Source organism: Rhinatrema bivittatum, chromosome 4, assembly GCF_901001135.1.
Source record: "Rhinatrema bivittatum chromosome 4, aRhiBiv1.1, whole genome shotgun sequence".
Lineage (NCBI taxonomy): Eukaryota > Metazoa > Chordata > Amphibia > Gymnophiona > Rhinatrematidae > Rhinatrema > Rhinatrema bivittatum.
The window spans coordinates 408,425,158-408,451,194 of record NC_042618.1 but is presented as its reverse complement, the minus strand read 5'-3'; the positions used below and the strand labels follow the sequence as shown (position 1 = coordinate 408,451,194).

At 45.8% G+C, this 26,037-nt stretch overlaps 1 protein-coding gene across 5 annotated transcripts in view; it reads right to left on the bottom strand.

Moving 5' to 3' along the window:
• The window catches only part of PLXNB1 (plexin B1), a 176,494-nt gene that overhangs the window by 94,837 nt on the left and 55,620 nt on the right, over nucleotides 1-26,037 (bottom strand). For all 5 annotated transcript variants that reach the window (XM_029601112.1, XM_029601113.1, XM_029601115.1 and 2 more), the window contains one exon: nucleotides 18,861-18,928. The gene's annotated coding sequence lies outside the window, so the exon portion shown is untranslated. The remainder of the gene's footprint in view (nucleotides 1-18,860; nucleotides 18,929-26,037) is intronic.

Genomic DNA, 26,037 nt, shown 5'->3' with positions numbered 1-26,037 from the left:
TGACTTAGCTGATTCTAGAGTCCTCACTTTAGTCAGGGTTTTTAGACATTTTAAATGCCAGATTGACAAAACGTCTGGGGAACTGAGAAGCAACACAGCAAACCTGAGGACAGAGGACTGCAGGAACACTCCCGCCAAAGGAAGGGACTTCAGCACCAGGCAGCCACATTTGATTCAGAAGAAAAGTGAACACACACGGCTGCGATTCATTCTGGGTGGAAATTTCAAAAGCAAAGAATAAAACAGTAAAGCTACCTGTCAAAATCTAACTAGTTACTCTGGCACTATGTGTCTCGTGGGGGAGTTAGCTAGTTGATATTTCTGCGTTATGTCCTGCCATTTTACTGTTTCCTACATCCCCAAGGATCCGAGCTGATTTAAACGCTGTTGTGGGTCAGAGTGAGGGGGAGCTGGGGACGGCGTAGGTAGGGACATAGGTTTATTGTAGAGTTGAGGCATACAGAGAGCTGCTGAAAATAGGCAGAACCCACCAGTACTGCCCGCGATTGCAGCCAGCATTTCCGGATAGTCTTTTACCCCCGAGTCCACCACATGTTTCAGAGCTGGAGGCAGCATGTTACAATTTTTTACCTTGTGTTTTTTCGCTGTTCCTGGTTTGCAGGTTTCCTCCTGCTCCTGTGGGCTTCCAGACCCAACTGGACCCAGCATCTCTTGGACAGCGGTGCCACGAGTCTTTCTTTGTAAACCCCCAGGGATTTGTTCCCCCTCCCTCTCTGCCACCTTCTCAACAAACTAAAGATCACACATTATCTATATGCAGATGACGTGCAAATTCTCATCCCGATCTCGGAATCGCTACAGAAAACCCTAACTTTCTGGAATAGTTGCCTCCAGTCTATCAACTCTCTCCTCTCCAGTCTCAATCTAGTCCTTAATACCAACAAGACAGAGATCCTCATCATCTCCCAGGATGACAACAACCTTCCCCCCAACACTCCAATTTTTTCGCATTCCGCCAACTTCAACCATTCGCCTTATGTAAGAGACCTTGGCGTTCTCCTGGACACCCAGCTCAACCTCAAAATATTTGTAAACACCACCACCAAGGAATGCTTTTTCAAACTCCAAGTCTTAAAAAAGCTTAAACCCCTTCTACACTTCTATGACTTCCAAATGGTACTCCAATCCATTATCTTTTCAAAAATCGAGTACTGTAACTCTCTTCTTCTTGGCCTTCTGGCCAACACCATCAAACCTCTACAGATGTTACAGAACTCGGCCGCCAGGATACTAACACAAAAAAAAAGGGATCACATCACACCCATCCTCCTCAACCTCCATTGGCTTCCCATTAAATTCAGAATCCTCTATAAAATCCTTACCATAATTCACAAAGCTTTGTACAACCTCTCCCCTCTGGATCTGACCATCCAATTGTGTCCTCATACCTCCACCAGACCTATTAGAAATGCTTATCAAGGCACGTTGTACACTCCTCCTGCAAAATCATCTTTAAGGAAACGAGCCCTTTCTACAGATGGCCCCCCTCAATGGAACGCACTCCCTCTGGACCTACGACAAGAACCATGCCCCATATCATTCAAAAAAAAAAACTTAAAACATGGCTTTTGAGACTAGCATTTCCTGATTGATCCCATCCTTTCAGGATCTTGCACGCGCTTGACCGTGCCGGCCGGATCTAATCATTTTCCCCACACTGTTATTATATTTCCTTCTACTAGGGACTCCTTGTTCCTTCCTAGCATCAGAATTCTAGCATCCTCTCCCAACATCATAATTTTAGCAAGCTCTCCAGTTCAAAAGTTGCTCTCTTGAGACTTTTACGCTCCTGTCAGCTCTTGGATCCACTGAGCCAGACCTTTGCTGAAGATCACGTTCCGACTCTCACTACTACCCAAGTCCTATTGCTAACTAAAGTTCTCCTCCTCCCCTTCTCCGCTTGACCTGACATTTTTCCCTCTGGTTCAGAAACGTAATTCATTATTTACCAAGCATTTATTAAATATTTATTGAACGCTTATTTCACCCCCAGGTTGTCACGTAAAGAGCAACCTGAAGTCCTAGTTTCCCTGCTATTTGTACCACAGTTATGTATACACCCGTTTGTTCCATGTAACGTTCTTAGGCGATGTTAAGTTCACTGTTAACCAGCTTGTTCCATGTAATGCTCCCATGCGATGTTATGTTCACTGTAAACCGGTATGATTTGTATTCTATACAAGAATGTCGGTATATAAAAGTTAAAAATAAATAAATAAATAAATATTTTATACCCCCCTCCTACTCGACCCGGCCACTGCGGTGACAGTCTTCAGCAGGGGGGGGGGGGGGGGGGGGGGGAGGCTGAGGGGTGTCACAAGCTGTGGCTGACGGGGTCCCTAAGTCAGTCCACTAGGTGACACCATTGCACGATGACTGCGACTCTCTCCCCTTGGGGGCTGTGAGGGCTCCCTCCGCAGCTTTCACAGCCCTCAGCAGAACGGAAGACCTGACTCGGGTATTGAATCCGGCTCCTCCATGTGACAGTGCACAGCACTAGCCAGTGAGCCAGCAGGCCGCTCCCCGCAATCTGCTTTGCTTTAAAACACCCCTACAGCCTGTAGCCCACTCTTCACATGATCAAACATTATTTACAGCGGTGGTAAGGAATGGCAATCCTTACAAACAAATCGGGGTTTTCAGAATAACCAAAGTCCGCACATGAAGCAGACTCGTAGCGCACTAGGTTTATGCAGTATGCTGTACATCTGCTGAATATTGATTGTGGATATCCCGTAAGCAAGGCCTCGCTGTGATTCCCAAGGATCGGCATTGCTCACTCCTGGTTTATAGGATCACCTGAAGCCGAGGCAAAAGTCTTGGCTCCCTGGGAACTGTAAAGAGGCTGGAAACGGTCGTCCCTGGGATCCCTTATTGTAAGATCATCCAGTGTTACCACCACAAAAGGAAGAGACCAGGCCCTCCCGCTTCTCTTCAAGGCTTTGACTAGCACCGGCTGGAGAAGGGCCCAGGTTCCCCGTAACCTAATCCTCAGTGTTGAGCCCCTGGAGATTTGAGTGCCTTTCTCTATTTAATTATTTACAGAAGTGAGCCTTGTAGTACCATTATCTCATTTCGAATCAACCCTAAAAGTGTTGCCAAATGCTGCCAGGATGCCAGAAGAGCAGTAATGGTATTTTAGCTTCCAGCACGTCGGCTTTAAAGCATCGGTGCCACGCACTTCTTCAAAATCATCCAAACGTAGGCTAACTCTAACTCGAAAACCTGCTATTATACCTCTGTGCGGGTACCCCAAATAAGATCTTCCTCCTGTGGCTTTAGGAATTAATAAAGCAGTGTTTAATTATAAAATGAATTGGGGGGAGAGAGAGAATTCATTCTACATATGGTCAGCAGGGAACACCTCTGATTTCTCCAGTCCTGAGAAGCTGCCCAAGGATGTTGGTTCTACTACTTCCAGCTAGGCTGATCCAGACCGGGCTTGTAACCCTTTGCACCTACTGACTTTTAGTTCTGACTTCACGGGACCAGGACTGGATCACCCTCTATGGAAAGAATAGCCCACAACACTAACTGGCAAGCAGCGCACAGCAGCAAAGGACAGTAAGTGACGTGAAGGTTTGAGGTCCCAATGGCCATTTTTATTGGCTCCCAGTCAATTCAACAAAACCTTTACATGGGGACTGCCTTAGACAAAGCAGCCCCAGTGAGACTGCGCCCTAACTATAGCGTGGGCTGCCCTTCCACCTGGGGTAAAACACGAACCCTTTGCTAAGAGCAGAAGGAAGCACTGCTGGCAGTAATTTGACAATAGCCACAGACATGTTGGCCCCAGAGAAAACAAAGCGTGTTGTTCTGGTACACCACTCACGCATGGAAGAGCTTCCCCTGCCTGGTTTCACAGAAGCTCAAGTGCACTTTCATGTTAACAAGATCTACACCAACCAGCAATTCAGTCAAAGCTAAGAGGAACCTCAGGTTTCTGCTGCAACTCAATTACCCACTATTTAACTCAATTAACATGACTGTGGTAATGTAAATTATAGTCACAGCTTAAAAAAAAAAAAAACATCTCACACTCATTGATTCAGAAAGACAAACTCTGTAGGAAGCAGTAAGAAGGCATCGCCATGGAGGGGATCCTATTCTCTTCCTGTGTAAATAGGTTCCGGGGTCCAAGAGAAACATCTGGTGAAGCCACTGCCCCCACTACCGCCTGGTGGTACTGTAAACCTGGGCAGGAGCACACATATCCCCGGCCACTTTGCAGCCACTGCTGCTGCTGCTGTGTTGTTTCCCACGCTGCAAGCACAGAGCAAGACGCCAAGCTCCTATAGTCTGCTCTCTAGCCCCCTGCCTATAGGGGTATGCAGATACAGGACAGGGGAGACAGCCAATGGGAGGAGAGAAAGACATGAAACTGTGAGGGTGTTCATTAAAGTTGCTGTAGTGTTGGTTTATTGTGTATTTGGAAATGTTAGTTAGAGGCAGGAGAACCTGAAGCTCTATAAGAAGGTGGTTGGGACTTGTTAGAGGCGAGGTCTCTGCACCTAGAGAGGGAAGCCCATGCTGAAAGGGGGAGGGAGAATACCCAGCTCCCCTGCCCCCATTGGTGAACAGGTTGGGAGGCCCAGCCAGTAACAGGATCTGGAGGTCAGCTGTACCCAAGTAGAACCTGTGGTATCCAACCATGCCTACCAATGCCTGTGTCCACGACTGAGCACTGTCATAGTTAAGCCAGTCTGCTGTGGAGCAGTCACTGTTGTCTGGACTCGGCAAGCATCTCCAGGGCTGCTGCAGTGAAGCACAGAGAACGGAAACATCTCTTGTCTGGGGAACAGTGAGATCAAGAAACCGTGAGTAAGCAGACTCTGCCTGCCGCGCTAATGTTGTTAGACTATGTATACAAAATAAAGCGTGTTGGACCCTTCCTGCATGAACCTGCCTTTACTACACATGGCATTCAAACCCAAGGCCTCAGGGACAGGAAGGGGAGAAAAACCCAAACGTGTAACAACTAGTGTCAGAAGTGGGACTACTAGCCAAGAAACACCTGCTAATATTTCAAAATGACTGATGGAAGACCGCACAGCTAAGACCAAAGCAAGGCCCAGGAGGGGACTCCCCGGTGGGGAGCTGCAATCACAGCAGAAGAAGGAAGGGATTGGATGTCTATCAGACCCTCCTTACACAGTCACCATCCAGAGTTTGAGAAGATTCTGATATCCCAAGGACAAATACTCTCATTGTGGTCTCCAGATGTGAGGATGCCTTCATCTGCCACATGAAAGAGAATTGGCTGAAGGATTGAGGGTACTACAAACCCTAACTTGGAAGGACTTGGATGGAAGGCCCAGCCTCTACAATCCCCATGGGATTGTAGAGGCTGGGCCATAGGGGGCCAACACCCATGACTAATTTTACTCTCCCATGGATCTCACTAGAATAGGCTATCCAGTACCCTTCTATCCTGCAACTGCATAGTACGAGCTCCTGGATATTTACCCACCAAAAGCTACTCTATTGGCTATCCAGCTTTCTCAGGAGCACCCAGGACACCATGTTTGTCAGGGCAGAGAGAATACATACCAGTAAAGGGTGCGGCAAACTGGATGTGGGGAAGCACCCACCAAATCCATCAGTTTGAGGGCCTGAGAATCAAGATGGCCACATTTGATAGTAAGGAAGACTGGGGATCTTTTGTGGTATCATTTGCATGTATGGCTTGAAAGTATGGGTGGAGAAGCGCCAAGAAGGTGGACTACCTCTATGAATGTCTGAAGGGAACTGCCTCCTAGATCATTTCAGGGAAGATTATACATTATTGATAAAACAGCTAGCCTAGCAGTTTGGTCAACAGGAACCACCCACCACTCTATGCAGGAAGCTGGGGGAGCTTCGACAGAACAAAGGGACCAAAGCAGAATTTGCCTAAGAGACACACCGCCTAGTCATTAGAACCTATCCTGGAGTAGATCTAAAGATGCAAGATGAGCTTGCAATTGACGCTTTCTTCAAGGGCCTAATAAATCAGTGGGTAGCTTATGAAATCATGAATTAGGACCCTGGGGGAATGCCAGTGTCTAATCAAGGAACATGAACATAATTTCTGGGCGACCTTGCGGTGAGAAGCGGAATGTAGAATTAATACCTGGAGAATTTCTTGGGTGGTGCTTACCCAGATGAAGAAGGCTATTTTGGTGAGCAGTACTGACTGCCAAAAGGATGCAGACCCCTAAAGTGAAATAGGCTGCTGAGCTAGGACAATGACTGAAGATCATGAACTGGATCTGTGACAAATTGGAACAGCTGACCCTGAAGATTAAAGGATCCAAAACTGCAATCTCCAGGCAGCAAGATTCAGTTGCCAACATCACACTTTTACCAGGAGGGCGAGGAAAAGGAACTCTTCTAACATCCAGCAGTCCGGAGGCAGACTTCAGCTTGCATGCTCCCAATCCTACTTCAGTAACCAGAGGCCTCTGTTTTCAGTGTGGAAAAGAAGAGAGACACTGGAAGAGAGAATGTTGCCATTCACCTAGCCCTTCACTAGTTGCAGCATGGGTGGAACAAGTGACCCCTTGAGCTAGGCAGCCAGAAGAAAAGAAGAAACCACAGTGAGTTCAGTTGTAAAAACACCCTCTGCCATTGGTTGGGCGACCAGAAAAGGATCTAGTATACAAATATTAATTACCATCAATGATATGCTGACAGAAGCTAATCTGGACACTGAGGCAGAGGCAATAATTGTCATGGAAGAATTATAACATTGGATTCCCCAGTTAGAGGACATCAACACGTAGCCTGTGACCATCCGGAGTGCAGAGGCTGGTAATGGGATGAAGGCCCAAATAGGAGTCAAGATGATCCTGAGCATTGGTAACTGCAGGATTTCATGAGAAGTGCTAGTGGCCCCGATCTCTGATCCAGTGTTGCTGGAATTAGATTTCCTCCAAGCTGCAAATGTCACTGTACAGGCTTGAAGAAAGGAGTTCCTTGTAACACATCCCATGCCTGCACACTTCACTGGAGGAGCTGAAGCTGACTAGACTGCTATCCAAATGGTGTTGGAAGCAGACCCCACACTGCCCCCAGAGAGTGAATGTGTAGTATGGGGGACTATAGAGATGCCCAAGCCCAAAGCTGAAGCTGTACCTACACCCCTGAGCCTGGGTGAGGGAATCACATCAGGGCAGCATGCTGGTAAAAAAGGGAGTTGAGAGTTTCTGATCAAGTCTACAACCTGACATCAACGGGGGCAAAACTACAGCAAGGCGCACACTTAGAAACAAACTCTACCTTGATACAGTCAGCCAACAAAAAAATGGACACCAGAGAAAAGCAGGGCCCCTCCATGTCCCAAGTCCAGTGGGGTGACACCATGGCTCTCTCTCTCACCACCTGGAAGAAATGGTCACCAGTTCAAGTGCGTCCCACCCAAACAGCCCGCAAGACCAGTTGGCATTGGGATCCATGATACGTTTGCTGTCAGTGACCAAGACCTGGAGGTGATGTGGGCAGAGCTGAGCTCATCCAACTGGATACCTACAGGACCCCATTAGGATTCAAGGACAAAAAAAAGATAAACACCTGGAAGAAATTAGTCAGCATGATTTCGTTATCGAATTTCTGCCAGGGATAAAACATCAAAATACAGAAGATGCCCTATCCAGGAAAGATGAGAGTACCCACACCTGTGAGCATTATCAAAAGGGAAAAGAGTTTTGCCCCGCGGAAGTTGCTCTTACTGCCACAAGCTACACCAACAGTGGTTGTGAGGAAGACGTGGACGATGTGGTACCTTTGGCAGTACACCACATTAGAGCACCGTTCTATTTAAGCTAATCCGCTGTTGTCTGGACTGAGCAAGCATCCCGAGGGCTGCAGCAGGGCAGCACAGAGAACTAAAACACCTCTTTTCTGGGGAACAGTGAGACCAAGAAACCCTGAGCAGGCAGACTCTGCCTGCCGCTCTACCGCTGTTAAATTGTGTATACAAAATAAAGCACGTTGGACCCTTCCTGCGAGAACTCTCCTTTGTTCCACGTCGCCACCAAACTCAAGGCCTCAGGGGCAGGAAGGGGAGAAAAACCCAAACGTGTAACAGCATTTTATTGTAAAAGAATGCAAGCAGCTGCCATTTTATGCTCAGCCTTTCCCACGAACTCTTCACAGAGTAATTCCTTGAAATTCTGTTTACTTTCATCTGGCAGTTCCAAAGCAGAGCTTGGCATAAAACAGCAACGAACCCTCTGTGTGCCCCACTCACACACTTTCAACCATCTCGTCAGCTTATGCAGCTCCTCTGCATCCTCAGGGTCTCATCTTCCTGCAAATGAATCCCTGAAAAATTCTTCTCTCTGGCACAGAAATGCAAGGAAAGGAAAGGTGAAGCATCAAATTTAAGCGAATGACATTGCTGTCGGCGCATCTTACAATTCAAGACCGTCACCATGGGCAGGTTTGGCCATGAGGACTGCCAAGCAAAGAAAGCATGATGAACCAACGCAGTGTTGGTCTTAAACTGAATCAGACCAATGCAATAACATGCGCTGCAGCCAGCACACGGCTTAACGCGTGATTGGATGCGCGTTTTGGATGCGCGTTCATAACCTCTGATGCAATACGAGGCTTAGCACATACAAAATGCGCATCCAGTCGAGCGCATAGCCAATAGCGCTCATCCCATGTAAATTCCATGTAGATGAGGCTATTAGCTAATCCCCCGCGATTCAAAAAATTTCCCGTGCGGCCAATGCACCCACTGCAACGCGGCAAGTTTTACGCCAGCCCGGGGCTGCCATAAAGGGTATGCTGTGCTCAAGGGGGATCAATGGAAAAAGAAAGAAATTCCTGCTTTCTGTGATACCTCCACTTATTATCGTCACAATAATTAGAAGGAATCACAGAAAGACTGAAGTAAAAAGAAAAAAAAAGTTTTGAAAAAAAAAAATTCTGGGCTTGTATCTTGTGCCGGTGGCAGGGGAAAATGGACGCTCATATTGAGCATCTGTTTTCCCAGCCCGCACTGACAGCAAGCTCTCCTGTGCGCCCGACGCCGAAGAGGCGCTAGGGACACATAATTTTCCTTAGCGTTTCCTTTTTAGCGCAACCCCTCATTTAAATAATGCATCGTGTGCCCACGAGAGGTGGCTGGGGGTGCGTTCAGAGAGTGGGCGCTCAATATGGCATCAGCCTGAATGACTATATCTCACCCATACCTTTTTCTTCCTCTAAGTAATTTGTAACTTCCTTATCCTCCTGCTAGACCAGTCCTTACATATTGGATTTCTCCCTCCACAGCTGCTGGAGACAGAGGACACGCCTTCCTTTTTCCCCCTAGTGACTTCATGTCCAGCTATAAGGAAGGTGTGGTCTGAGACAGTTGCAGGGTCTGTCTCCAGCAGTTGCAGACTGGTGAAGATGTAATAGTCAGCTCCCACGACCCTGGTTAGGCCTAGGCCTGGATGAGCCTACTAGCTCCTGGGGCAACAGAGATTGATTCTCCCACTAGAAGCTCGCTTCCAAGGGGGGAAAATGTCTTGATTTCCCTGGTTGAGCTTTCCCTTGGGTTTGGGTCCCAGTACCCCTAGAGGTCTGGTGGATCAACCCTGGTAGGGCATCCCTAAACCTTAAAAAGAAAAAAGCCTTAGGGATTAGAAGAGCCTGAGGGTGGACCTCCTCCCCCACTGCCCCTCCCCTTCCTGTCTCTGCCTTTCTCTTTCTACCTGAAGGAAGCACTGAGGCCCAGGCTCAACGTGTCATTCAGTGGTGGTGAGTACACCTGGGTCTCAGGGGGGTTCAAAGGCATTCGAGGGAGGGTAAAGCACACTGGAAGCTGTGGTGGCTGAAAGCCCTCCCTCCTGCGTGGCTGGCAAGGCCTCCTCCTGCGCAGCACACGTTAAAAAAAAAAAAAAAGAAGAAGAGGCACTAAGGAAAAGGAATGCCTGGAGGAACAGAGGCCGCAGGTGTGTGACCTGTGGCTTCAGAAAGCTCCCGACTACACTGTCCGAAAAGTGGAAAATACATAACCCAAAAAAAAATCAAAGAATCCACCATTCACTCTTTAAATAGCAAAAATACTTTCAAGTTGTCAGTCAATTAATAGTGCACTCAAAATCTGGCTGTAAATTATTAGGGGCCTTCATATTTTGGGCCTTATACATCTCTTTAGCTTGTAAAGCAACAAAACAGTTACCTGACCCAAAAGTGTTTAATCATCGGTCCCAAAATTCCATCAATGTCTATTTTTTTATCCAAAGTTTTTTTTATGCACTTAAAATTAGAAAAAGATGTTATAACTTATCTTATGTGGTTAATACTTGGAAGCTCACGCTGACCGTCTCCTGCTTGTTCCTTGCCCACCTTGGACCAGGCAACTGTTTTGTTGCTTTACGAGCTAAAGTGATGTATAGGCCCATGGTATGAAGGTAACCTAATAATTTTCAGCCAGGTTTTGAATGCACTATTAATTGACTGACGATTTGAAAGTATTTTTTTTGCTATTTAAAGAGAGAATGGTGGATTCTTTGATTTCTTTTTTTTTTTTTTTTTTTCAGGAAGCTCCCAACGTTCGTGGGATCTCTTTGTCCTGTTTGTGATAGGGACAATGAGTCGGCAGAGCAGGCGTTCGCCCCCACGGAAGGATTAGGGTGAAACAGCAGCATCAAGTTTAGGGGCTGATTTGGGCCTGCACCAGGCAGCATGCATTACCGCTCCCACGGGCTCTGATGACCTCAGCACTACCCTCAGGGAAGGGGGGTGGGGGATTAATCTACCTTATCATGGGTAGATGCATTTCCACAGGAGCTACAAAGAGAAACTCCTATTGCTCTGTATGGAGCTTTTGATGCTTCTGACCTGAGGGTAGAGCTTAAGAGGGGTTAGACTTTATTTTTCAGCCCAGACGGGGTGCAGGAAGAGGTGTGTGTGTGTGTCTGTGGGGGGGCTTTGCCATTAGACACCCCCCCCCCCAGGAATTTTTGCACAGAGCAGGGAGTGCTGGGGATTTTCATGAGCTTTGCAGCTCCTTTGAAAGATGGAGGTCCCAGGACAGGGGAGCCTCCATCGTGCACTGCAGTTTAGTAACTCCCACAGTTTTTACTCACGATAAAACAGTGCTTACCGCGGCTTAGTAAACAGGCCTCTTAGTTTAAGAGGCTAAATTAGGCTGTACAAGCCACAATCCTAAATCTGGTATAGGCTGATTTTCAGCTGAAAACCTAGTCAGTTGGGTTTAACTGGAAATCAGTTTAACTTAGCCAAAATAAAGCCCGCTAACTTGGACACTGAGCACCCTTTTTTAAAAATGACCCCCATACAGCAATAATTCAGGAATTTCTATCAGGACCTTTCAAACTAGGCCCCCGCATTCTGAGTAATACTAAGAAAATTATTGTCAAGTTTGCTAGAAGAGATAATGACATGAATTCTGGAAAGCATGGAATAAACACAGGGGATCTCTGAAGGAGTGATAGACATTTTAAAACTGAATTAATTGGTGTGGATGGGCAGACTAGGCCCTATGGCCTTTTTCTGCTATCACCTTTCTCTGTTTCTCTAAGGCTTTCTACAGCAAAGATGCAACCAGTGGACAGAGCTGCAGTTATGCAATGCAATAATTATTATTCATAGCAAATGTGAAGGCAGAACTCTACACATGAATCTAAATAAGACAATATAGGAATACAGTAAATTCATAGTTAAAGTTACTCTCCAAATATGTGTGAAGCTAATGTCCAAGGAGAAAGTTAAAAACAAAGCCTATGAACTTATGATACCCGACTATCATCAAAAGAACGTTAAAGTGTGTGAAGCCCTGAGCTAAGTAACCTTGCTTGTTTCCAAACAGCTGTACACTGGCACAGGGAGAGCAGCTGTGCTATTCAGTTACTGGTGAACATAAGAAATTGCCATGCTGGGTCAGACCAAGGGTCCATCAAGCCCAGCATCCTGTTTCCAACAGAGGCCAAACCAGGCCACAAGAACCTGGCAATTACCCAAACACTAAGAAGATCCCATGCTACTGAAGCAATTAATAGCAGTGGCTATTCCCTAAGTCAGGGGTCGGGAACCAATGGCTCGCGAGCCAGATGTGGCTCTTTCGATGGCTGCATCTGGCTCGCAGACAAATCAAACTTATGGGCTTATGGCGGCGAGGAGCAGTAACGTCGGCAGCGGCGAGGAGCAGCAGCGGCGCGCGTGAGAGAGGGAGGGAGGGAAGGGAACCCCCCCTGAGATCTTCCGTCTGCTCCATCTGGGCTCTGACCGATGGCCCGCATATGCGCCATAGAGAGCAGCTCTACGGCGCATGCGTGGGCGAGCACGTCGGTCAGAGCAGAGCGTGCCTGCAAAAAAAAATGGCGCTGGGAGGAGCAGTAGCGGCGGTGAGGAGTAGTAGCAACGGCAGCGGCGAGGGGCGGCGGCGAGGAGCAGTAGCGGTGGCAAGGGGCGGCGGCAAGGAGCAGTAGCGGCGGTGGGGAGTGACTGAGGGGAGGGAGGGAGGGAGGAGAGAGTGACTGAGGGGAGGGAAGGAGGAGAGTGACTGGGGGAAGGAGAGAGTGACTGAGGGGAGGGAGGGAGGAGAGAGTGACTGGGGGGAAGGAGGAGAGAGTGACTGAGGGGAGGGGGAGGAGGAAGTGACTGAGGGGGGAGGGAGGGAGGAGAGAGTGACTGAGGGGAGGGGGGAAGTGACTGAGGGGAGGGGGGAGGAGGAGAGAGTAACAGGGGAGGAAGGGAGGAGAGAGTGACTGGGGGGAAGGAGGAGAGACTGACTGAGGGGAGGGAGGAGAGAGTGACTGAGGGGGGGGAGGAAAGAGAGAGTGACTGAGGGGGAGGGGAAGTGACTGAGGAGGAGGGAGGGAGGAGAGAGTGACTGAGGGGGAGGGAGGGAGGAGAGAGTGACTGAGGGGAGGGGGAAGTGACTGAGGGGAGGGGGGAGGAGGAGAGAGTGATTGAGGGGGGAAGGAGGAGAGAGTGACTGAGGGGGAGGGAGGAGCAGTGGCGAGGAGCAGTAGCGGCGGCGAGGGGCGGTGGCGAGGAGCAGTAGCGGCGGCGGGGAGTGACTGAGAAGTCACATGACTGAGAAGTCACATTAATGGTAAGAAGTAATTTATTCATCATTGGTTAGCAACAGCATAACAACGTTATTAAAAAGAATTCAGAGACTTATTGTACTTTAAAAGTGTTGGTCTTACATAAAATGCACATATTTACTTGTATTTAGTTTTAAACATATTGTATGGCTCTCACGGAATTACATTTTAAAATATGTGGCGTTCATGGCTCTCTCAGCCAAAAAGGTTCCTGACCCCTGCCCTAAGTAAACTTGATTAATAGCCGTTAATGGACTTCTCCTCCAAGAACTTATCCAAACCTTTTTTGAACCCATCTACACTAACTGCACTAACCACATCCTCTGGCAACAAATTCCAGAGCTTTATTGTGCATTGAGTGAAAAAAAAATAAATCTCTGATTAGTCTTAAATGTGCTACTTGCTAACTTCATGAAGTGCCCCCTAGTCCTTCTATTATCCAAAAGTGTAAATAACTGATTCACATCTACTCGTTCAAGACTTCTCATGATCTTAAAGACCTCTATCATATCCCCCCTCAGCTGTCTCTTCTCCAAGCTGAACAGCCCTAACCTCTTCAGCCTTTCCTCATAGGGGAGCTGTTCCATCCCCTTTATTATTTTGGTTGCCCTTCTCTGTACCTTCTCCATTGCAATTATATCTTTTTTGAGATGCGGCGACCAGAATTGTACACAGTATTCAAGGTACTGTCTCACCATGAAGTGATACGGAGGCATTATATTTTATTAACCATTCCCTTCCTAATAATTCCTAACATTCTGTTTGCTTTTTTGACTGCTGCAGCACACTGAGCCGACGATTTTAAAGTATTATCCACTATGATGCCTACATCTTTTTCCTGGGTGGTAGCTCCTAATATGGAACCTAACATCGTGTAACTACAGCAAGGGTTATTTTTCCCTATATGCAACACCTTGCACTTGTCCACATTAAATTTCATCTGCCATTTGGATGCCCAATCTTCCAGCCTTGCAAGGTCCTCCTGTAATGCAGGATAGGGACCTTCATTCTCGGTTTTTATTTTTTTTTTTTTCTTAAGACAAGAACAAAACCTGGAGAAAAATCAGTGTAAAAAATGACTTCTTATTTTTCTGGGTAAATATCAAGAATTTACTTTGGTGGACAGAAAGTAGTGACCCATTTCCAGATGGAGGTTTTGGACTTCTCCTTGTTCGAAATCCCCCTTTTGATACTAAGGATCCACAATGCACTTGAGCGTAAGTTCAAAAACCAGAATAGGCTCCTCTAAAAAGTGGCTCATTGGCAGCCCTACGCAGATTCGATTGTTCTTGCCCTATTTCGCCATTTAGGGGACAGTGCTCGCCAGACTGCCTAGCTACTTTCTCTTTGAAATTAATCAAAGTTTTATGAGGCCACAAAAATGCCCATGTACTTTGCCCCTGCTGATTACAAAATATTTATTTATTGTTTACAAATATGTATTTATAAACGTCTGATATTCTGCTTTTACCAAGCTGGTCTCCTGGTGGATTACAATCAAATGTATAATTAAGGTCCAGTTACATGAATGTCTTAGATTAGAGTAAGTATAGAAAAAAAGCACAAAAGGGGAGCATGTACAGGAGGGGCACAGAAGGGAAGCTGCAGGTCTGAGGAGGAAGGAGGTACTTGTCTAAGGGGACTGTCCTTAAATTCATTAGAGAGAAAGGGAAGGGAAGATGCACTAGAGTGGATGCATTGCCAACAGGCAGGGGAGCAGAGTTAATAAGAGGGCATCCGGAGGGTGGAAGATATTGTTTCATGATCAAGTTCCCAGAGTCAAAGGAAATCGTTATACATATACTCTTTCTTGCAAATATGGCTTTCTGCATGTGATTTACTCCCCTACCTTTGCCACAGATCTTTAAAGCCATCCAAAAGCAAGTGTGCTGTGAAAGTCACTATCTAGGGTATCATTTTCACTACAGAGAATCTCGCCGAGCATTGTGGTAGTTACTCAGTTCGATCCCTTTGAAAAGTGTCCTTCTAACTTTTATATAATACATGCAAGCTTGATAATCTTTTCAGACCATGGCTATATCTCTCTTGACACTAGCACTGCCATGCTATCTCCCTCCAATCCCCGTGGCCCTCCTCTCCCCATTGGACCGTCCACCCCTTTAAATTATTTTCCGTCAGTGACTTCCCACCAGAAGCTGGGATATTCTTGTCAGGCACATCCACACTAACTCTATGCACCATGGAACAGTTCTTCATGAAGGCACTAGCCATGCTTTTTTTTTTTTTTTTTTTTTTTTTTAATTCTTTATTTTTGCCATGCTTTTTTTTATAAAGGTCCCACAGTTCATTTGGGTAGTTCCATCCTGTTTTTAGCAGTCGGCTTCCAGAAATGCTTCCTTTGCTGCCTCCAAGATTCCCAAGCTGTTTGCAAATATTTCAATGTGTGTTAGATCTCCAAGTCTCTTTTTAGTTTTTGAGTCATGCACCACCTAGTTGACCCTGAAGACAGATGCTAAGGCTGGATGCACAGCTGGGGCCTCTCAGTGTGGGGTTTTTTTTTTGTTTTTTTGTTGTCCTCCCTACTACATGCATAAAGAGAGTATTCAGTTAGTACCTCCAGTTCCCAATAATGTTCCCATGCTCTTTGATCTTACTTCCTGTCTTACCCCGCAGTAGTCCAACATCCCACATGACTGATTGCTGGAAATAAAGTGATTTGGTACTGGAAAAAAAAAAATCCCTTGACTACTGTGGGCCTGCCATGTTTAGTTAATCTGTTTCCAGGCTTCCCTTTAATGTGTCTTTTTATTTTCACCTGTTTCAACATGTCCCTCCTGTACACTGTCCTGCATCTGGAACTTTCTATTTTCCCCCGGCAGTTCTTTTTCAGTCCTTTCCTACCTAAGACCACTTACCTACGTTTCCTGGATCTGTGTATTTTTTTTTTTTTTTACATTTCGCTTCATTTTATCACCCCTTTTTGAAACGTGCTTCAGGTTTGGGGGCTTCAGTAAGCGGTTCGGCCGACATCGGCACCTGGTCACACTTCCGAGGACTGCAGCAACACCGGCTTCATGAAAACCACTGCATTATCTGTACTGGAAGAGCCGGCCGGCTGAGGTAGGAATCCAGCACTAGGGAGGGAATTTGGGGGACTCCTGACACGGCGACCTTTTCTGTAACGACTTGAAGGGGAAAGGGAATCGTGCCCAGCTACAATTTCAGACAGCAGCCACAAAGAGTTTTTCTTTTACAGATCTTAGGAATCAATTTCTAAGGTAAAATAAATGTCTGTAGCACTTCTAAGATCCTCCTCTCATTGCAATCACATCATTTTGAGCTAAAAAAAAAAAAAATAAGCGAGGAAAAGAAATTCAAGAACCAGAAAGACTGGGATCCTGAGCAACATTAATCTCATAAGATTATGAGAAGGGGAAAGCTCAAAGGGCCCAATTTAGTCTTCCAACTTTGGATAAATTAGTTTGATTGTCAGCCGAACCTAGCCAGCTAGATTTAGGACTGCCATTTGTGTGGCCCAAAAGCCAGCTAGCCCTGAAGATCAGCCCTGGCCAGCTAAATTGGGAGCCTGCCCTGGGAGTACTTCCATGATAGCCTGTTTTTTGGCCAAGCAAATCTGGACGCTCTCCAGGGTGATATTTTCATCCCATGGCACCAGCCGGCTAAGACCATACTTTGCCGGCTAGATGCTACTGAAAAGTTAGCCCCAAAGTGTGCGAAACATGGCATCACAAGCCAGGAACAAAAGAGCAAAAGTAGGTGGGTGTTCCCTTAGGGCAGGGGATGGGAGCTTTATTCACTGCCTTTGTTCTGCTTTGACTTCAAAATTATTGTTTTAAGATTCTCAGCTGGAAACCGGCAGCACTGACCCAACTACTTACAGCAGATGTCCCAACTCCCAAAGACTGTCCCCTCTAGCCCGCAGCAGGAGGTGTGAGAAAATCTGCCCCCGTAACAAACGGATTCAATAGGATAGGCAGAATACACCGGATTCCTGTGCTGAGACACACTAGGCAAGGCTGTGGACCAGAAAAGGGCCATCTCACTTCCTATTCTGCATTGTTGAGGAGGGCATGGCCCAGCCTTACAGGAAGTGAGGAACAAAGAAAACAGATCCGTCTCCTTCAACCCCCCCCCCCCCCCCCCCAAAAAGCAAAAAAAGCCACACAGGATCTCAAGTGGTGAGCAGGCAGGAGCTCACCACTTGCGGCAACCTCACAGGGGGGGGGATTCTGTAGCAAAGTGGTATGTTCCAACCCCTACATTCCCCAGAGGACTTGACTAGGGCCTGTCTCTAGAAGAGATCCCCGGGGAGGTCTCAGCAGACACATGTAATTCTCCTCACCCAACCTAAACACCCCCAGGAACGCCCTCCTCGTAAGGTGGTGAAAGTACACACGCATTGTGGAATTTTTATCCACAAACAGCTAATTAATGTGGTAAGATGCTTTTTGTCCTTGTACATCACTTTGAAAATTGCCCTCCCCCGTGTTTATTATTACTTTGGCCACTCATATGCAAATTGTCGTGCCAAGAAAGTTTCCTGAATCCATGTTGCTCCATCCTACACAGGAAGGAAAGAAATAAGGTATTTAAGAAAGCTTGGTGGTGGTTGGGGAGCTTTTCACCCAGTGAATCAGGAGTAGCAGCTGCTTCTGCAGTCTCAGCCCCTGCTTCGAGTAAGAAATGCAAGAGCTCAGAGGCTTGGAAACCAATCATTTGCCTGCCAGTTTCTAATTTTAAAGCACTTATCGCATTCCACCACCTCCAGAAACAAATACCAGCCTCTGAGGTGTGAAAGAGATTCTGCTGGCACCAAACGCACAGGGGCTAAGATGAGCTGTCAGAGCAAGGATGGCCTGAGAGTGCGCTATAAAGGAAAGGGACCCTCACCTAAAGTGGTTTGTGTAGGCTTCTGTTTAGAAAATGCTGGCAAAAACACGGCCATCTCCCCGTTTTCAAAAGAATCGCCCCTTCCAACCTCAAGAAGAGATTCAGAAAGATAAAAAGACGAAGCAGGCCAGGGAAGATGCAAACTCTAGGGCAGGGCTTCCCAAACCTGTCCTGGGGACCCCACAGTCAGTCGGGTTTTCAGGATATCCACAATGAATATGCATGAGATACATTTGCATACCTTGGAGACCATATATGCAAATTTATCTCATGCATATTCATTGTGGATATCCTGAAAACCCGACTGACTGTGGGGTCCCCAGCACGGTGTACGTTTTGTAGTGCTACATTAATAATCACTGGTAAGAGCAGTAGTAGGAGAAAGAGAGAGGAAAGGAAATGGGAAAGAGGGTAAGCACGGAAGTGCTAAATAATTGGCTAAGTGAATAAGTGAGGGAAGTGCGATTCAAAACATTCTGGCTTCATGTTTCAGAGGCTTCTGTTCTAATTACTTGGCTATACCAGTATCTTATACACCAGACCCTGAACTCTTTCAAACACAATCCCGGTCCCTCGGGTCACAGACGGAATGTCTCAAAGCAGCAATATTGGTGTGCGTGATGGTGACAGCGGTGGGATTGGCACAGACAGCAGGGAACAGGCGTTGAAAGACCCATTTCCCGGGCCCTGAGGGGGAAAATACTTCCTCCAGGCACCATGATGCTTCCGCTCCTAAGATGTCAATCCCAGTGATATCTCAAGATATGTATGGGAACTCTTTGCAGACTCTAGACTTTCTGTGCAACTGAGAGTAAGAGATAAGCTCAGCCCAAGCATCTGGAAAGTGAAAACCAAAAGCACACAAGTTTCTGTAGCTCGCCAGCAAGCTCAGGCCAGCAGGATTTCACTCACCATTGGTCCTCTTTGATGCGCTGGAGAGACTCTTCCTTTTCACTCATTGGTTATAATTTCAGTTCGAACTGAAAAGTAAGAAAATGAAGAACAGATCAGACGCTGTACAAGAATAATCTCTATTTGCACAGTTAGAGGATTTCTTTCTTTTTTTTTACTTTTTGTTTGGAATGACATGGATGTCCGCCTCTTCTAGTTTTCCAGAGCAGGCATTTGGCCAGCAAGTGAGATAAACATGCAGCTGAGGACCTAGACCCACTACATCCCCTCACAGTGAAAACCACAGAGAGGAAGGCAGGGGATAGGTTAACACTTCAGAGCAGAGAAATAATAATAATAAAAAATACGCTTTGTTCTAATTAGGTAAAACTGCCACATTCCATTGCCCATTAGTAATGTCTGTGCCTACAGGAGACTAATCCCAAGCTGTGGCAGTTTGGACTGGATCCCACTTCAGCCTGGTTCTCCCCCAGAATAGCTGCTGTCCTGGGATTTAAGGTCTTTCACAGGTCATCCTTTAACTACAGTGTGCAGAGACTCTCTGACTTCCAAAATTAAAGGTTTTATGCATGCAAACCCGACTCCGAAAAAAACTCAGGCAGAGCGAAACCTAGAACTTTGTTATATATTACTGACCCCTGCCCATAGAAGGAAAAGATATGGATTACAAATCCCAAGACAGATCCTGAGCCCCCCTCCTTTTCTGATAAAATGTGTGCAGAAGACAAGCTGGGTGGATATAACAGGAGGAAGGAGAAGTAACTGAGTAAGAATATATTGCAAATCTTCATGAAGGTCTGTAGTGGACTGCGCTCCATAGGGTTCTCTCCGAGGAAAGCAAAGACGGGTTTTCTGCATCCCCAAGAGCCATCTCTCGCCTACTGCACAATCTCAAGTAGCGTACAATTATAGAGAATGTTAATCTGTGCAACCAAGCTTTTACAAATATGCTGACCAGGAAAGCCAAATGCAGGCCATCTCCTTGTTTTCCAGAAAGCCCCGGAGGCACAAGGATTTTCCCATGTTGTATCTATGAGAAAACTACTTAGTTCATAGGCCCCAAAGAGACTTGCCCAGGAAAGAGGGGAGAAAAGGGATAACACCCCCCAGGAAGAGGAGGACTGAACTGTAGCCAGGGCAAACAGCGGACTAGAAGAGGTGAAATGGATTATGGAGATTTCCACCAGGGCCATCCTGGGGGGTGGGGGGCGTAGGGCCCCATTCCGTTATCACCACTCAACATCTGACATTACTTCTCGTTCCTCGAGAGTGCCGGCGGGTCACAGGCTTCAGTGTCCTGCACGGCAGAAACGGAACAGCGTACCAGGGGGGTGAGGTGGCACATGGTCAGACAAAGCCCCCCAACCCTTGCTCTTCAATCTCAGGGGGACACTGCTTCAGACAGTTTCAGATAATGCACCTGCTATGCCCCAAGGTATCTGACGATAAGTGATAATGAAATCTTTGTCCTAAAGGCGCATTGTTTCGGGGCACTCAGAATCAGTCATTACTGCCACCAACAGCAGCTCAGAGGACACCTTTACAAATATCACATCAATTCTCTGTTCTGTTGACTAAGGGCCCTATATACTAAACTTTTAGTGCACTGGCCTCCAAGTCTATTTCCTTTCTTTGCAGACAGATACAGTCATCCATTGCCATATCATGTAATCCAGAAGAAAAATAAATAGTGTCTGTCTCGTTATGCACATAACATTCATAAATGCCTCCTCCAGCACTGTGCAGTGTGATATCATTGCCTGCTGTGTATTATGGGAGTTTGAGGCTCTAGAAAACAAAAATGGACTCCCGGCTACTCAATTTCATTACCTTTTTTTAAAATAATTTTGCCACAGAAGACATCAGAAAGCTATCAAAATACTATAAAGACCTGAAAGCAGGAAGATAAGATTTTGGGGGGAATTTTGAGCAGGCTACCACCATAAATTGTGCAGGTACTTTTACCGTGAGTACTTTCTAGTTAATTTCAAAGAAAAATGACCCAGGGAGGAAAGAGTGCTGCGTGACAATTATGTTAGCCAGAGATACAATTCTGGTCGCCACATCTCAAAAAAGATATAATTGCGATGGAGAAGGTACTGAGAAGGGCTACCAAAGTGATAAGGGGAATGGAACAACTCTCCTATGAGGAAAGACTAAAGAGGTTAGGACTTTTCAGCTTAGAGAAGAGACGGCTGAGGGGGGGATATGATAGAGGTGTTTAAAATCATGAGAGGTCTAGAACGGGTAGATGTGAATCGGTTATTTACTCTTTCGGATAGTAGAAAGACTAGGGGGCACTCCATGAAGTTAGCATGGGGCACATTTAAAACTAATCGGAGAAAGTTCTTTTTTAGTCAACGCACAATTAAACTCTGGAATTTGTTACCAGAGGATGTGGTCAGTGCAGTTAGTATAGCTGTGTTTAAAAAAGGATTGGATAAGTTCTTGGAGGAGAAGTCCATTACCTGCTATTAATCAAGTTGACCTAGAAAGTAGCCACTGCTATTACTAGCAACAGTACCATGGAATATACTTAGTTTTTGGGTACTTGCCAGGTTCTTATGGCCTGGATTAGCCACTGTTGGAAACAGGATGCTGGGCTTGATGGACCCTTGGTCTGATCCAGTATGGCATTTTCTTATGTTCTTATGTTCTTATGATTATTGGGGAATTTGTTCCCTTAGGACAGGAGAAGGGAAAGCTGAAAGAAATAAACTGTCCTCAGGTAAATTGACTGAGTGAATTGAATTATTTGCATTATTTCTGACAAAGCAATAAGAGGGTTTCCTGGGGGGATTCCCTGGGAAGGACTCCAAACCATCCTACGGGTGGTTGTAATTACCTGAAAAAGAATCATTCTGGGAAGTGTAGTTATCAGTAGAGATGTGCATTCGTTTTTGCCGAATTGGACAATTTCAACGAAATTGTCCAATTCAGCATGTTTCGGAGAGCCCAAAAAACGATCGAGATTTTCCCGTTTTTTCACGAAAATTTGTTTTTTGGATTAGTGCGCACTAATGGGAGCGCACTAACAAAAACTAACAAAACTAAAAAAAGTAACAAAAAAAGTAACAAAATCTAACGGTTTTTGTTAGTGCGCACTAATGGGGAGTTAGCGCGCACTAACTCAAAAAACAATTTTTCACAAAAAAAAAAGACCTGAATCGCAAAAAAAAACATTTCCTGCGGCGGCCGAAAAACGAAGAATGACACAAACACAAAAAACGATTCACATCTCTAGTTATCAGGCAGATTGGGCTAGTAACCCAATTTGAAGTAACTGGCTACCTGAAGTCAACTGGATAAGCTTCAGCTAGAGTAAAAAGCAAAACTGTTTGCACTGAGACACACCCAAGGGTTAGCAGACCTGTGAGAGGCAGAGAGCCACACCCAGGAACTGAAAGCTTGCAGAACTGTGTGTGAGGCAGGCAGATACACTGAATTTGGAAGAACACTAACTCCTTGTTAAGGATCCCAGTTGATCTGGAGAAAAGGGCAGACAGCCAGAGAGAGGGCTAAGAACTTTATCCTCCCCAGAGAACAGGTCTTTGGGTCAATAAGTTGTAAACTGTGCTTTAATTTTGATTATTGTGCTTTGATGTTTATGTTGCCTGCTTACTAAGCGAGAAACCAGGAGGTCGCTGAAAAATGTAAATAAACAGATAATTTTCTTGAGAACTGGCTGCATGAAATTATCCTCACCGTGAGGTGTCAGCTGACGTGGACCAGTGACCCCTTTATCAGTGGTGGATGAGGTAGGATTCACACATGTATCCTCGCACAAGAGGGGGCCCAGCAATGCAATCCAGTGGAAAATAAAACCCCACCAAGCATTCTAGGGTGCAGGAGTTTTGCAGGTAGCTGATTGCCTCCCTTCCGGTCCTTTTCTTTGTTTTGATATGGGGAAGCATAAGGGGAATAACCGGATCTACCCTGTCTCAGCAGGTTTCGACTGGTCCGATTGATTCCTTTGCTGTGCGACACAGGATGGCATCGTCTGCCCCAGAAATGTGTTGCTGAGTTTCCTGACAGGGGAGGGAGTGCTGCCGGGTTTCCTAGACAAGCTGACATCTCTGATTCTGGAACTCCGTGAACCTCCTTCACTGCTAGCTCTCCCTGATGACATCACTGACTGAGATGAAGAAATATCCACAACTCAGTGGGGAGAGGCTCCAGCAAACACTGAAAGAGTGGGGAGTTATGTGGAGCCTAAGAAAAACCAGACTGAGAGACCTGGAGAGGCAAGGGAAGAGTCTATCATGGCTGCTTTGGAGGGACTCAGTGGCCCTAAATTCTGCACTTTTGTAGGACTCTCAGCTACAGAATCTTCAACTTACAGTCCCTAGTTTTGTTTTAACAAAATCTCAAGTCATAACCTTGGAGGGAATATAGGAGGCTATTGCAGAATTTCAAGAGGGACTTTTTGCAGACTTCAAGAGATTAGATCTTTTGGAATCTAAGGTCATTGCTGTTCAAGACACATCTGGATCTTTGGTCAACTGTCAGCAGTGCTTCAAAACAAAATTGAAATATTGAAAAATGAGGTTTCTAGAAGGAATATAATAAGACTTATAAATTGTCCTAGGTCAAGGATAGTAATACCTACTGATATGTTTCAAAAATATTTGTTGGAAATTCTTAAGGTTCCTTTATCAAGAGCATAGGGGTAGATCTTTAAAAAATACGCGATCGCATACTTTTGTTCGCGCACCAGGCGTGCACAAAAGTACGCTGGATTTTATAAGATACACGCAGCTACGCGTGTATCTTATAAAATCCGGGGTCGGCGCGCGCAAGGGGGTGCACATTTGTGCAACCTGAGCGTGCCGAGCCCAGCGCGCGCTGCCTGTTCCCTCCGAGGCCGCTCCGATTTCGGAGCGGCCTCGGAGGGAACTTTCCTTCGCCCTCCCCCCAGTCCTATAGTTCTTGTCTCAAAACCAGATGAGTCACAGTGATTCTGTGATGATTTTAGATGATTTAATGAAATGTCAGTGTTTGATGCCTGCACCCTACCTTGCATAGATGAGATGTTCAATACTTCATTATGCTGCATCTCACCAAGGGGAACAGGCACATCTGTCTAATTCAGAGTGCCAAAGAAAAGTACACCTGAGGGTCTATTCCAATACACTGTCCTGCCATTTGGACTCCTTGGAGCCCCTGCCACATTTCAAAGACTCATGGATAGGTTATATAGGTCTCATTAAGAATATGCTGTTGCCTTTTGATGATATTGTCATCTATCTGGGAAAAGTGCAGGTTGTGTAGTTTCCACCAAGCAGGGTTGATGGCTCACCCAACAAAGTGCACCAGTTGCCTGATGGAAGCCAGGTATTTGAGATACATTATGGGGATGGGCCAAGTGAAACCTCAAGTTGACAAGGTAGAGGCTATTTATTGTCCACTTTTTTTCATGCACTTCCAAGCAGACTATATTCAGGTACAATAGATATTTCTCTATTCCCAAGGTCACAAGGAGTGGCAGCAGGATTTGAACACTGGCTTTCCTGGTTTGCAGCACACTGATCTAACCACTAGGCTATTCCTCCACTCCTGAATTGGCCCTAACCCTTGAGAAAGAAGAAAGTCCAGGCTTTCTAGGATTGGTGGGTTACTGCCAAAGATTTATCCAACAATATGCAACCAGGACAACCTATCTTATAGAACTAAGCAAGGCTAGTGGACCAGATAGTTTCAAACAGAATAAAGAGGGTGAAGAAGAAACCTTTATGGATTTAAGAAAATCCATCTGTAGCAAACTCATATTGGCCACAACTGATTTTAAGAGACTATAGTATAAACAAATGCATTTGATATCAGATGTGAGACTCACAGTCCAGACAGTTTGAAGACACCCCATAATATACCTCAGAAGCAAAATGTCCTCACAGGAACAGAAGTATATAATAGTGGAATGAGAAGGTCTTGTAACAAAAAGGTTTATAGAAAGCAGCATATATCTTGAAGACAGACCAGGAATCCCTTAAATGGATACACCAGAATCGGAAAAATGCAATAGCTTAACACTTCAAGCTTTCAATAAAAAATATGATATCAGATAGGAAAGAAAAATGGCAATGCAGATGGTCTATCCAGTGCCTCCTGGCCTACATTGCCCAACCTTATAATGTTCAGCTGGGAAGGAAAAAGTATGACAAAATGCTGTGTGACAGGTATGTTATCCAGAAATTATTTGGAAATTTGTTCTCGTAGAACAGAAAAGGGAAACCTGAAAAAAAACAACAAAAAACCTAATCCCACGTAAACAGGCTGAGTAAATTAATTGCATCATGTGACATAATAACATAGTAATGATGACAGAAAAGGACCAAATGGTCCATCCAGTCTGCCCAGCAAGCTTCTTATGATAGTATCTGCTGCTCTGTGCAGGTTATCCCCAAGTTTCTCTCAAGGGTAGTAACTTCCACTCCATGCATTTATCTCCATGCCTTATGATAAGGGTAGTAATATTTATAAAGAAACAGAAGGATTCCCTGGCTGAGGGTGGGCCAGGACTCCAAGCCACCCAAGGTAGGCTGGTTGTAATTACTTGAAAAGAAGGCCTTCTGGGAGGTAAAGTCCTCAGGCAGTTTGGGTTGGTAACCCAATTATCAGTAATTGGTCACCTGAAGCCATTTGGAGAAGCTTCAGCTAAAGCTTACAGACAGCTACACCCAGGAGTTGAAAGATAAGAGAGCTGCCAGAGACAGGCAGACACTCTGAACTTGGTAGCAAGCTGAGCCCTTTGTTAGAATCCCTGTTTGCTGGGAGAAAGGAGCAAACAGACAGTGTGTTGGTTAAGAAAAGAGAGAGGTGAGAACTTTATCTGCCCCAATTAACAGGTCTGTGGCTGACAGGCTGTAAATCATACTTTGATCTTGGTTGTTCTGCTTTGATGTTTATGTTGCATGCCCATTAAGAGAGAAAACAGCAGTAAGCTGGGAACTGTAAATAATTAAAAAAAAAAAATTGTGGTCCCTCCCCCGAGAACTGGCTGTGTGGATAATGCTTATCCCTTAGGCATTGGCTGGGGCAAACCGGTGACCCCTTTACACCAGACAGTTTCTCTTTGAAAATTAGCTAGTATAAAAACCAAGAAGTAAAAGTACCCGCGCACTGTGCACCTGCTATTTGTGCAGGCAGTGGGGAAAGGCGGTTCAGATAGCTTGCGTGC